Genomic DNA, 12,208 nt, shown 5'->3' on the forward strand with positions numbered 1-12,208 from the left:
GCAGCAGGCGGGGGCGGCAGGGCCGGCGGGGGCGGGGCGGAGGCGGAGCTGCGCCAATCAGGGCGCGCGGCCTCACTGCTGGTTGGTCCCGGCCGTCCCGGACCCCGAGCCGGAGCCGGAGCCGGGTGGCCGCAGACAGGCAGAGGCAGGGAGGGGCGGAGAGCGGGGGAGGAGGAGGGGGAGGAGGGCAGAGCCCAGTGGAGCGGAGCCAGGCGGCCGAGGAAGGCTGGGGGCGCCGCGGCAGCCCGGGTCCAGTCCCGTCCCGGCAGGGGCTCCGAGCCAGCGCCTCAGGCACCGCGGCCCCCGCTGCCACACGGGCGCGCACACCGGCCCGCTCACACTCACCCGCGCGCACACACGCCCGCGCGCTGACATCCGCGCACACCCTCACACTCACTCCTGCGTGGCCGTGGCCGCCGCCCAGAGAGCGCGGGCGCCGAGGCAGCGGGATCGCCGTGGCCGTGGCCGTGGCCGTCGCCTCCGCCAGGGTCCCCGGGGCCGCCGCGCGCTCCGGGGCGGGAGCATGCTTTGTGGCCGGCCCGGGCTTCCCCAGGTAAGGAAAAGGCAGCGCCGCCCCCGTCCCCGCCCCCGCCCCCGCCCCGGGCGCCCCGCGGAGGCTCGGGCTCCCGGAGGGGAAGGGAGCGAGCGGCCAGCCCGGCCCGGGGGTCCCGGCGCTCCGCTCCCGGGGCAGCAGACAAAGGAGGCGTCCTCCGGGCAGGGGCCCCCGCGCCCCCCGGCTCGGCGCCTCGGGACCGCGGGGGGAGCGGGAGCCGCGCCAGAGCGCCGGGGAGCCCGCATTCCCCGCCTGGGCCGGGCTCCGAATTCTGCCTCATCATTCGCTTTCCCGGGGCTGTAGTCCGCACCTCCCCCGCCCGCTTCTCGGGGCCGCGGGCTGCGGGACTGGGGGGGGGGGCCCTAGGCCGAGGGCAGGGGACCAGCCCCCCCCCCGGTACTGCAGCTCCTTCCCTCCCTCTGGCCGGCCCCCGCATTCCCCCTAGCGGGGCTCGGACTGCATGCCATCAGTGGCGGGCGCCGCGGGCAGGCTGGGGTGGGTGCCCGGCTGGCTCCACTCCCCGCCGCCCCTCCCCAGCATCGGGACCAAAGGATCGGCTGAGACAAAGCCCGCTCCGGGAGGCGCTGGGAGCTCTCCGCCGGGGCCCCGATGGGGGAGAGGGGGGGTTCCTAGCCCCCCCCCCCCGCTTTGTTCGCGCCGCCAGGTCACCGGCGCTGGCTTTGCGTTCGCTTGAAGCAAGTGCGGGGCCGCCGTGCCTCGGCCGGGCTGCGGTGGGGCAGCGTTTGCGGGGTCCCCTGGGCGCCGAGGGGGTCCGGCGGCGAGCCTGCGCCCCGCGGCCCCCGCCTGCTCTCCGGGGGCTTCCCTCCGGGCGAAAGCCCGCTCCCTCCCGACCCGAGCGGCCGCCACGTTTTCCTGCCGGGGGAAGGGGCACGGGGTGCTGAGCGCCCCGCGGGCCGGGGGCCCACTCGGACACCACCCCTCCTTTGGGGCCGTCCGAAAGGGAGGGCGGAGGGGTCCAGGGCGCTGCCGGGGTGCAGGGCGGCGCAGACATAGCAGGTGGTCTTCTCCGCCCGGAGCCTGCTCGGATTGGACTTATTATGGGATTCATCCTGGCCCGGGGATTCATTTGGAAAATTTGGATTTTCCACTAAGAAGGGATTATTGTTTCTCCGGCTGCGTGTGCGTGTGCGTGTGCCGCCCGCCCGAGAGAGAGCTCTGCTGTGCCCTCCCTGGTGCAGTGCGAGCGTGTGCGGGCCGCCCCCGGGGACCGGCGGAGCCGGGAAGGGGAGCAGCCCGCAGCCACTCGGGACTCGGCACAGCCGCACTTTCTAAACCGATTCGGGCGGAGCAGGAGCCCCGGGCTGCTGCGGAGACAAAGCGGCTCTCCCCCTCTCCCCACTGCCCCGCTCTCGGGCCCGGGAGGGCCGCGCCGGGGGCCACCACTTCACCTATGAGATCGCCCAGCACCAGGTGCCGGAGGCGTCCCCCGAGCCTGAGCTGCCACGATTGGGGTGGGGGACAAGGATACTTGCAGACTTACACGGCAGACTTCCCCCCACCCCTCCCCCCCAACCCCCCATAAATAAGAGAAAAATATCGAGCAGAGGGGGCACACACAGCAAGGCCGGCGGGAAATGCCCCCGACATTCAGGGCATTCGTGTCTATAGCGAAAGAGCAAATGGGGATGAGGGAGGCCCACTCCCCCCGGGGATGTTTAGACCCCTTCTCTCTCTCTCTCTCTCTCTCTCTCTCTCTCTCTCTCTCTCTCTCTCTCTCTCTCTCTCTCTCTCTCTCTCTCTCTCTCTCTCTCTCTCTCTCTCTCTCTCTCTCTCTCTCTCTCTCTCTCTCTCTCTCTCTCTCTCTCCTCTCTCTCTCTCTCTCTCTCTCTCTCTCTCTCTCTCTCTCTCTCTCTCTCTCTCTCTTTCTCTCTGTCTCTCTCTGTCTCTCTCTCTCTGTCTCTCTCTGTCTCTCTCTGTCTCTCTCTCTCTGTCTCTGTCTCTCTCTGTCTCTGTCTCTCTCTCTCTCTCTTCTCTCTCTCTCTGTCTCTCTCTCTCTGTCTCTCTCTCTCTCTCTCTCTCTCTCTCTCTCTCTCTCTCTCTCTGTCTCTCTCTGTCTCTCTCTCTCTGTCTCTCTCTCTCTGTCTCTCTCTCTCTCTGTCTCTCTCTGTCTCTCTCTGTCTCTCTCTCTCTCTCTCTCTCTCTCTCTCTCTCTCTCTCTCTCTGTCTCTGTCTCTGTCTCTCTCTGTCTCTCTCTCTCTCTCTTTCTCTCTCTCTCTCTCTCTCTCTCTCTCTCTCTCTCTCTCTCTCTCTCTCTCTCTGTGTGTCTCTGTCTCTCTCTGTGTCTCTGTCTCTCTCTGTCTCTCTGTCTCTGTCTCTGTCTCTCTCTCCATCTCTCTCTCTCTCTCTCCCTCTCTCTTCCTCTCTCTCTCTCTCTCCCTCTCTCTCCCTCTCTCTCTCTCCATGCAGACTGTTACTACCCTGGTTGGGAATAAGAAGGCTTGTGGTAACCATATTAACTGGCATTTATGTGGGCAAGTCACTCACACTCGGAGTCTCTGTAAAATGGGGGAAAATAATGGCTGTAACAGCTCTCACAGCATTGTTCGCTCCAATGAGATAATGGACATCAAGTAATTAAGAACATTAAAACCCCTTTGGAGATGGCGGTTCTATCCCCGGGCCATAGATCTGGAACTAGAAGGGATCAGAGACCCTCTCCTAATTATACAGGAAAGGAAACTGAGGCCAGAGCTCTTTAGTGACTTGTCAAAGCCCCTGAGATGCAGTGGAGGAGAGCCGAGCTAACCATCAGAGGACCCGATGCCAAATGGCAGCTCGGCTCTAACCACCTGTACGATTGGGGGGCACAGCACTTCCCTGCTTTGGGCCTGTAAAATAAAGGAATGCTCTCTTTCTGCTCTCCATGTATGGTCACGTGATCTCGAACCTTTGGCTCCCAATCTGTTAAGTGGCCAAGATAAAATCTGAACCCTGGTGCTGTAACTCCAAAAGAAGCCTTCTTTCTTCTGCTTCACACAGCAGCTTCCAAAGCACTTTAGTCCCAACGGTCTCATGAGGGGAAACAAGATTTGCAAAGAGAGGTTCTGGGAGGAAAGGGGCCGGGAGAGAACACGGTGTTTTCTTTATTGTCTGTTGTCTGGAAAGGTTACCTAGTTAAGGCTGTTGTGAAACAGTCTGTTCTGTTTTCTTTTGTTACCCTGGCAAGTGGGGATGGGAGATGATGCTTATGTGCTGTATATCCTGGGGAAGACCATGAGGAAGCAAGATGGGCACTGTCAAGTGGAAAAGGAGTGTTTATGCTATTGGCGTGATTACCCGGTAGTGCATTTCCAGGGGTTCTAGCGAGTAAACATCCAAGGGAGTCCTTCTAACAACTGCAGCTGGAAGTGTTGGTGCTAGGGCTAAAAAGAGAGGAAGCAGTCTTGCCAGCAAGCCCATCCATTATAAAATAAATATGGTGAACATTTATCAAGCTGGCGTGACCCCCTCTTATTATCCGGGTGCAGAAATGTGGAAAATTTGAGATTATCTAGAAGATTGTGATCAGCCATTTCAATATTCTTCTCTAGTGGGGCAAGGGGATTCTAAAAATTGTTGCCCACACCTGGTCTCAAAGGCTGATATTTTTGGATGGTGCACACAGGCAGCTCAGACAATTTCAGCCTCAAACCCCCACCCCCACACACTTTTTGGATTGTTTCATTTACTACTCGAGCCTGCCCACGGTCACCTGAGAGGTGTTATGTCGGTTTTGGAAAGAGGGAAATCGGTCTAAGGATTCCTAGAGGAGGCTTATGGTCACTTCAGATATTCTGTCTTGCAGTGTGTATTTGACCAGAATGTGGGAAGGACTTAGGGGCTCAATATAATTCTGTAAAATTTAGATTTTCAATTTCATCACTGGCTCATATCTATCAAATGTTTCATTCACAGTTTAACAAACTTCCATGATTGGTTTTATCAAAAAAAAAAAAAAAATCGGGATCGATGACCCACTTGTTTATAAGACATTCCTGATTTAGTTGAGATTTTCTTGGGTGACTCTGTTGCCTGGTGCATCCATGAAGTCTCTCCCACTCAGTAGAAGATTTCCGAGCCACGTTTGGCGTGGGTGGCCTTCAAGGTCCCAAGGACCTCCTCCGTACCACGAGGAGGACCTTTGGTAAATGAGATCGAAATCCTTCAGGGATCTGTGATTCTGATCATTCCTTACTTCCTCTGCAGTTCCCTTTATGTGGACCCCATTAGAATATAGGCTCCTTGAGGCAGGAACTGACTTGCTGGCTTATATTTATTCCCTCAGTGCTTAATATATTGCCTAGAATATAGTAAGTGCTTACCAAATGCTGTATTACTGTGTAGCTCTAGTTCTATCTCACCACCTGGACCACCTGGAGGACCCCCTGGGTCCTCCTTTCACAGACTCTCACCAACTTAGAAGGTCTTTGAAGGTTGCTGGGTTTTAAAAATGTATTCTCTCACTATCAGCCTGATGAGCAACCTCCCTGATCCCCATTAGCTCTTTCACGATAGACACACAGACCATCAGATGCTCCTTATTTGAAACAGTTGTATCCTGGGATGGCTGGGAACATCTGCTGCCCCTCTAGTTTCCTTTCTACCAAAAGGCCTTCAAAACCACAGTCACCTCCATACTAAAAAAAAAAAAAAAAAAAAAAAGAATATAAATCCTTATAATGGATATTTGAAAGCTCACTTCCCATTTTTCTTTTTGGAATATTTTTATGCTGCTCTGCACAATTTGATAAAAAGATATTTCACCAAAATTCCAAATTTATTCACCAAATAAAAAAAGAAAATACTTTGATAAATTTAAAATTATATAGAAGTATGAATTATCAGTCAAATATATAATTGTATATTAAATAACCAACCTGGACCCAATCCATAATCCCACTATAATCCCATGACAAGTGGACTGTCCCACATTTACTTGAAGATCTCCCCCATTGAGAAGAAGCTCCCCGTGCAAAATCCTAGCCCATCCCCCTGGGGACATCACTGGACATCATTAGGACACCCAACTGGCATCGTTAGAAAGCTTTCCTTCTCAGCAAGACTCAGTCTACCTCTTGGCAGCTTCCTCTCATCCTTCCAAGTCCTGCCTGGAGGGGCTGAGCAGATCAAGCCCGTTCCTGGCTCCCTCAGGCATGGGACAACCTCTTCCTTTCTCTGATTTCTGCCAAACTGGGTTGCCTGCTATTCTCTGATCTTGCCTCCTCACCTTCAGATGGCCTCCCCCTCATTTCCACTTCTCAGATGAGCCTCCTCCAGGACTAATCTCAGGTGCCTCCTGTCACTATCTTTCTTGATCCCTCTTGCAGATTGTGCTTCTTGATTTATTTAAGGACATTTGTTTATTTGTTCATTCATTCATTTGTTTGTTTGCTTGTTTAAGGCCAGATTGACTTTTCCCTCTTTTTGTATCTCCGGACTCAAAACACAGTGCCAGACACATAGTAGATGCTTAATGCTGATTGGTTGGTTGTACCCTTCCATCCTGCCAGCCCTTTGGTGGCAGAAACTATTTCACTTTTGCCTCTTTACCTCCCAGCTCCACTTTCTCCCATATACACTTATGGGCCCAGTGCTTAGAAATATTTCAGAAATATGTTTTGGATTGAATTGATCCCTGAGCTTTCCTTTCAACATTTCCGAAAGTAGACATGGACTGGGCTACGCTGTGCAAGTGGATATTTGGGGAATTAAATTGCCTACAGTGGGGGCAGGATGAGGATCAACAAAAGCAAACAGGTTAGAGAGGTTGGCAGTCACAGAGCCAGAGAGACCTGGTTGATCTCTCATTTAGCATTTAAGTAGCCGAGTATCTGTGCAGAAATCACTTCAGTTTGCTTCTCTGCACCCTCTAAAAGGAGGTGATGATCATCATTGTATTTTACATCTCAAAGGGTTATTGTAAAAATTATGTAGAAGTGTGAAGTATCAGTAAAAAAATCAAATATAATTGTATATTAAATAATGAATCAAATTTAGCTGTAATATCTGTAATGGAAACTCATAGTCCGTCACCTAGTGTAATGCCGGAGAAACTGAGCAAAACAGAGATTAGAGAACAATTCAACAATTTATTAAAGGAATTACACTAGGAATTACCCCGCAGATGATGGAGGAGAAGCTGGGCCGGCTGGCGGGAGCATCTCTGATGCTCGTGAGGTGTCCAGTCACATCTGGGAGCCTGGTGTCTGTGGTCGCTGCCAGACATTCTCCTTCGCAGTTCAGGGGTGACTTTGCTCTCGCCAGTCCCTTTGTGAGAATATCCCTAATGGGCTGTCACGTAGAACATGTCTTGTCTCACTCTTAAGCTACATCTTGTAAGTGCTAGGGCCCTCAGGCTTATACTTGGTCTAATTAAGCTCATTATAAAGGCCAGGAGACGGGCAACAATCTGACATCCTCATCAAAAAGGCGGAGAACCGGAGGATGGGCAGGCAGGAGCGTGGGGCCATTCGGGACAGCGCCGTTCTTTCCATTCCGGACAGCACCGTTCTTTCCATTCCGGGCACCTTCGTGATGTCATTGGCAATAACTTCTCACAAAAATTGAACTTGGGGGGAGCTAGATGGCGCAGTGGATAGAGCACCAGCCCTGAAGTCAGGAGGACCAGGGTTCAAATCTGACATTTAACACTTTCTAGCTGTGTGACCCTGGGTAAGTCACTTAACTTCAATTGCCTCAGGGGAAAAAAATTGAATTCAGCACACCAGGCTCTGCTGGACAAAAAACAACCTCTGTTCTCAGAGTTAGGTTCTATGTAGATTAAGCACTTACTGTATGCAAGACACTATGTACTGTGTGTACACAGTATAGTTTCAAGGGCTGGGAGCAATTCAAAGTGTGGGGGAGATAAAGTCCCTTCTTCCCTAATTAGCAAATGGTTTCCTGACTCTGGCAAATACCTAACGAGATGCTAGGACTCTGGTTTCATTTGGGAGAAGGACTCCTAGTCAGTGAATAAAGAGCTGACTAAGCACCTACTCTGTGCAAGACACTATGCTTGGAAACGGGAGAATAAAGATAAATGTGGGGAGAGGGGAGAGCACATATAAGTATATGTAAAAGATCATAAAACAAATAAGTCATGGGGAGGAATAAGGGCTGGAGGTATAGCAGCCAAAAAAGGACTTGGAGGGGAGCCCTGAAGAAAGCTACAGATTCTAGAGGAGAGGGAGAAATGGGTATATTCCAGCTGTGAATAGAGCAGTGGAAAGAGGGCTGGGCCTGGAGTCAGGAAGTTCAAATTCAGGCCCAGACACTTACCAGCCATGTCACCCTGAGCAAATTGCATAATTCCTGTCTGCCTCCTTTTCCTGGGGTGTTATATGGGGATAACAATGGCACTTGGGCCCAGGATTGTTGTAAGAGTCAGATGAGATCATATTTGTAAAATGCCTGGCACACAGTAGGTGCTTCATGAATTCTTGCTTATGAATCCATTCATTTATTCTTTTGTTTATTGATGACAAGTAATGTGTAATAAGACTGGAGCTGTAGGCTGAATCCAGGTTATGGAGGGGCAGAGAGGTCAGACTCGCAGTCTGCAGGCAGCCTCTGTTACCACTGAAACTTTCTCAGTGAAGAAATACCTTCTGCTAATAGAGTTCCCTCACCTGTGCAAGGTGGGCCTTATGGACTTGTCCAAAGTATCCAGAGGTTAATGGTCTTGTCTGATGTCACCCAGTGGGCGTGGGGGTAGAGGGGGAAAGTGGCAGAATTTGAACCTGGATTTTCCTGACTCTGAGCTCATCTCCCTGGGCCTCGATCCAGAGGCGTCTGCATTTTCTTTACCCTTCACTGTCATACAAGATGAGATCAGGCAATGCACTGGGTTCTCCTTTCTTCTCTTTAGAGATTCAGGCTGAATGGAGGCCCAGACTGCTACAAGTTGTGATTAAATGCTTTACTATTTCTTATTGTTGTTGTTCTCCTTCTCCTCCTCTTTCTCCTCCTCCTCCTCCTTCTCCTTCTCCTTCTCCTCCTTCTCCTTCTCCTCCTTCTCCTCCTTCTCCTTCTCCTCCTTCTCCTTCTCCTCCTCCTCCTTTTCCTCCTTCTCCTCGTCCTCTTCTTCCTCCTTCTTCTGGAGGCTCTTGTGAGGAGCATTAAGGAGACCAGCATCACTGCATTGAAGAGCATGGTTGGGGGAAGGAAGGCACAAGAAGACTGGGAAGATGAGCCCTTTTTGCATAAGGGCTTTGAAGGCCAAACAAAAGACGTTATATTTGGACCTGTTTGTGATTGGAAATCATTGGGGTTTATTGATGGAAGAAGTTGTATTTGAGAAATATGGTCAAATCTCTGCTTTAGGAAGAACGCTTTCATGACTGACAGACTGAGGGGAGGAGACTTGAGGCAGGCACACCTCCCACCCCCACCCCAGCAGCCATTACAATAGTCAAGGGGATGAGTCTGCACCAGGATGGGGGCAGGGTCAGAGGACTGTGGGAAGGGGGTCCCTGCGAGAACAATGGGGAAGTCATAAAGAGGGGGTGGCTCAGAGAGGGGGTCACAGATCTGCTTCCTTCTCTCCTTGACTCTCCCCTTTGAAAAGCTTCTTGAGGGGAGGGAGGGACTCATTGGATTTTGTCTTTTGATCCTTCATGGAGCCCAGAGGAGGGGCTAATGAACCTTAGTGGAATTGATTTTTTGTGTTATTGAACAGGAAAGTGCAAACAAGATGCTAACAAAAGTTCCTAAGGAAAGTCCCCAAATGGGTTTTCAGAATTAATGGAGGGGAATTAATGGAGGGAGGCTCAAGGAAACCTTTCTAGAGGGGATGCAATTTGAGTTTGACTTTAGAGCATGAACATATGGATTCCATAGGCCAGAGGGAGAAGAGGCGTTTCTGGCCATCGAGGCTGGACAACCTCATAAGCAAAGGCAAAGAGACTGAAAGAGCAGCAGGACCTTGAAGGAGGTCAGGAAGGCTTGGGGGATGGGATTCTGGAAAAGCTGCGCAATGGCGGATGCTCCGAGAGCCAGACAAAAGAGCACACACAGGCCTTATTCAGGCCCCATCTCACAGAATCATAGCGTGGCAGAGCTCTCCAAGACAGTTCCTTGAACTTATTCCTTATCGGGATTCTCCATAATCCTCAACAAAGTCATCTTGCTTTTGTCTGGAGCACCCAGGACGAGGGAGCTCACTCCCTACCTCCTGAAGCAGATCAGGGTGAAGCATAGGAAAAGCCTCCGAATAACGAGCCCTGTCCCAAAATGTGATGGGCTGCCTTGACAGGTAGGGAGCTCCCCATCACTCAGGGTGTCCAAGCAAAGGCTGCAGGAGCACACAGTTGGTGTGCTTCAGTTCAAGGATTCTTCATCAAGGACCGTTTAGACAGCTGCTGCGGAAGTCTTCCATTTCCCAGACTCTGCTCATCCTCCTGGCTTCTCCGAGGTGCATTGGAAGGTGTGACCCTAAGGAGTTTTCCAATGAATCCGAAACCTGCCCACAATTCCTTTTCTTAGGGGCTCCTTCAGGTGCTGGAGACTTGGGACTTGTTCCCCTGTTCAGATTTAAGGTCCCTTGTGGCGGCCATGACGACAGAGCTTTATCGGAACATGGCCCATCATTCTGTAGATTTATGCTTCTTCCCCCACCTAGCCAATGAATCGTCAAGTTCCGTCAGTTCCGTCTGGACACTATTTCTTCAGTCTGCCCCTCCTCCGTTCACACAGCCCATGGTGACTTCAGGTCTTCCTCATGTCTCACGGCACTCATTAATTCCTTTTGTGCCTGTCTGAGCTAATTGTTTGCCGGGAACACAAATGCAGACATGATGGTCCCTACTCTCGAGGAATTTGTCATCTGCAGGGAGGAGGACGCGGCATAGGAAGGCTGCTGAAAAGGGGAGGGTCGTGTCCGTGGGTTAGCATGGGTTGGAAACGGTGGCGAAGTGTCCTAGAGACCCGCTTTTGAGCAACATCTCGATCAGAATTCAGAGTTCCAGGAGGCAGATGCCAGGAGCTAGTGGGAGGGTACGAGAGGGAAACTAGCAGCTAACGATTGGGCTTCTCCTATGTGCCAGACACTGAGCTAAGTGTTAGGTATAACAAGACAACAGGCTCATAGTCTCTGTCCTCAAGGAGTTAAGAGTACAGCCGGGGAGACTATATAGACACCAAAACCCCAAAGAGATAACAAGGCAGTCTGGGGGGCAAGTGGGTAAGAGGAGATCAGGAAAGATTCATGTGGAAAGCTGTCCTTGTGCTAAACCTGGAAGGAAATCAGGGCCCCAAGGCCTTTCACTCAAGAATATTCTGGGGATCCCTATTTGTTAATAAGAGAAAACGACTCTCTTTTGCAATCTCACTTCCACCTCCTTTCCACACTCATTTAATTTTCCTCCCTTATCTGGCCAAATCACGATTCCCTAAACCTGATATTTCATCTCCCATCATTGTACTTTTGCCCAGGCTGTGCCCCCTGCCTGAAATTCTGTCCTCTCAGCGTCTACATCTAGGACTTTTTCTTCCGTGGTTCAGCCCAAATGTCATCTTCAAAGGGAAGTAGTCACTCATTTCCTGGGTATTAGCTATCTCCTGCACCAAGCTGCCTTGTAGCCACTTCTGGGATGCTTAGGGTATCCTCCGGTAGACCGCAAGCATCTTGAGGGCAGGGACTACTTTTAAAATTCCTTTTTTGTGTCTCCAGCACCTAACGCAGTACCTTGTATATAGATGGTGCTTAATAAATGCAGCAGTAATCACACAATGCAAAGGAAGTGTGCTGGGCTTCGAGTCGGAGGACTGGATTAGGATTCTGGCTCTACCACTTGCCATCTGTGTGAGTTTGCCGCCAACCTTCTGGACCTCAGTTTCCTCATGAGCAAAAGGAGGGAATTAAGCCAGTTGAACTCTGGGATCCTTCCAACTCGATGTTGAACGAATGACGCGGACAGGCCTTGTCTCCAGACACAACTGGATCTTAGCTGTGGGGTGGGGGGACCGGAAAGCCCCGCCCCCGCTTGTTTTCTTGATCCTGTCCCTGAAGCCTGGATACAGAGATATGCCAGACTTTGGCTGGCCCGTACGTGTTTTGTTGGTTCGGGGAATGGGATCTCCCCGGTTGGTACATGGGGAAGGGGACTCATCTAGAAAACATTGTGCTCGTGCCCAGAATGATGAGTGCTACGCTGGAGCCTTTGCTTGGGGTCCCTCGGATGTGTTTGGGAAAGCAGATTTTCCGTTTCACACATCCTCTATCTATTTGTGTGGCACAGATGTCCCGTGTGTAACAGAGAATACATTAGAACTCACATTCGTGCCTGGAGTTGGTTGGCCATGTGCGGGTGCTCAGGAGTGTCTCAAGGGGAACTGGGGGACGCTGGGGTTCTTTCAAGGGTTCCAGTAGAGACTTGGAGGAGGGATCCCCGTACTCCCGCAAGATAATGGGCCTCACTGCGAAGAAGGGAGGGAGTTCCACCTTGTATGTCCTTACTCAGACTCATCAATCTCAACTCTTAACGGCCTTTCTCTGTCCTGATGGCTCGTTGGCCAACTGAAAAAGTTAAAGGGACCCGATTCCTGCATTGATTATCCATAAAAGCATTTGTTCCTTGATTTTGTGAGCCACGGTTCATTTTTACCTTAAAATGAAAATATGTTCCATTAATTCAGTGTTTTCTTCTATTTCGA

At 51.7% G+C, this 12,208-nt stretch overlaps 1 protein-coding gene across 1 annotated transcript in view; it reads left to right on the forward strand.

Annotated features, from left to right (window-relative positions):
• The first annotated feature begins 217 nt into the window (after positions 1 to 217).
• The window catches only part of HECW1 (HECT, C2 and WW domain containing E3 ubiquitin protein ligase 1), a 234,034-nt gene continuing 222,043 nt past the window's right edge, over positions 218 to 12,208 (forward strand). The window contains 1 exon segment of the mRNA XM_074284517.1: positions 218 to 553. The gene's annotated coding sequence lies outside the window, so the exon portion shown is untranslated.

This window comes from Sminthopsis crassicaudata, chromosome 1 (assembly GCF_048593235.1).
Source record: "Sminthopsis crassicaudata isolate SCR6 chromosome 1, ASM4859323v1, whole genome shotgun sequence".
In the NCBI taxonomy this organism is placed as follows: Eukaryota; Metazoa; Chordata; class Mammalia; order Dasyuromorphia; family Dasyuridae; genus Sminthopsis; species Sminthopsis crassicaudata.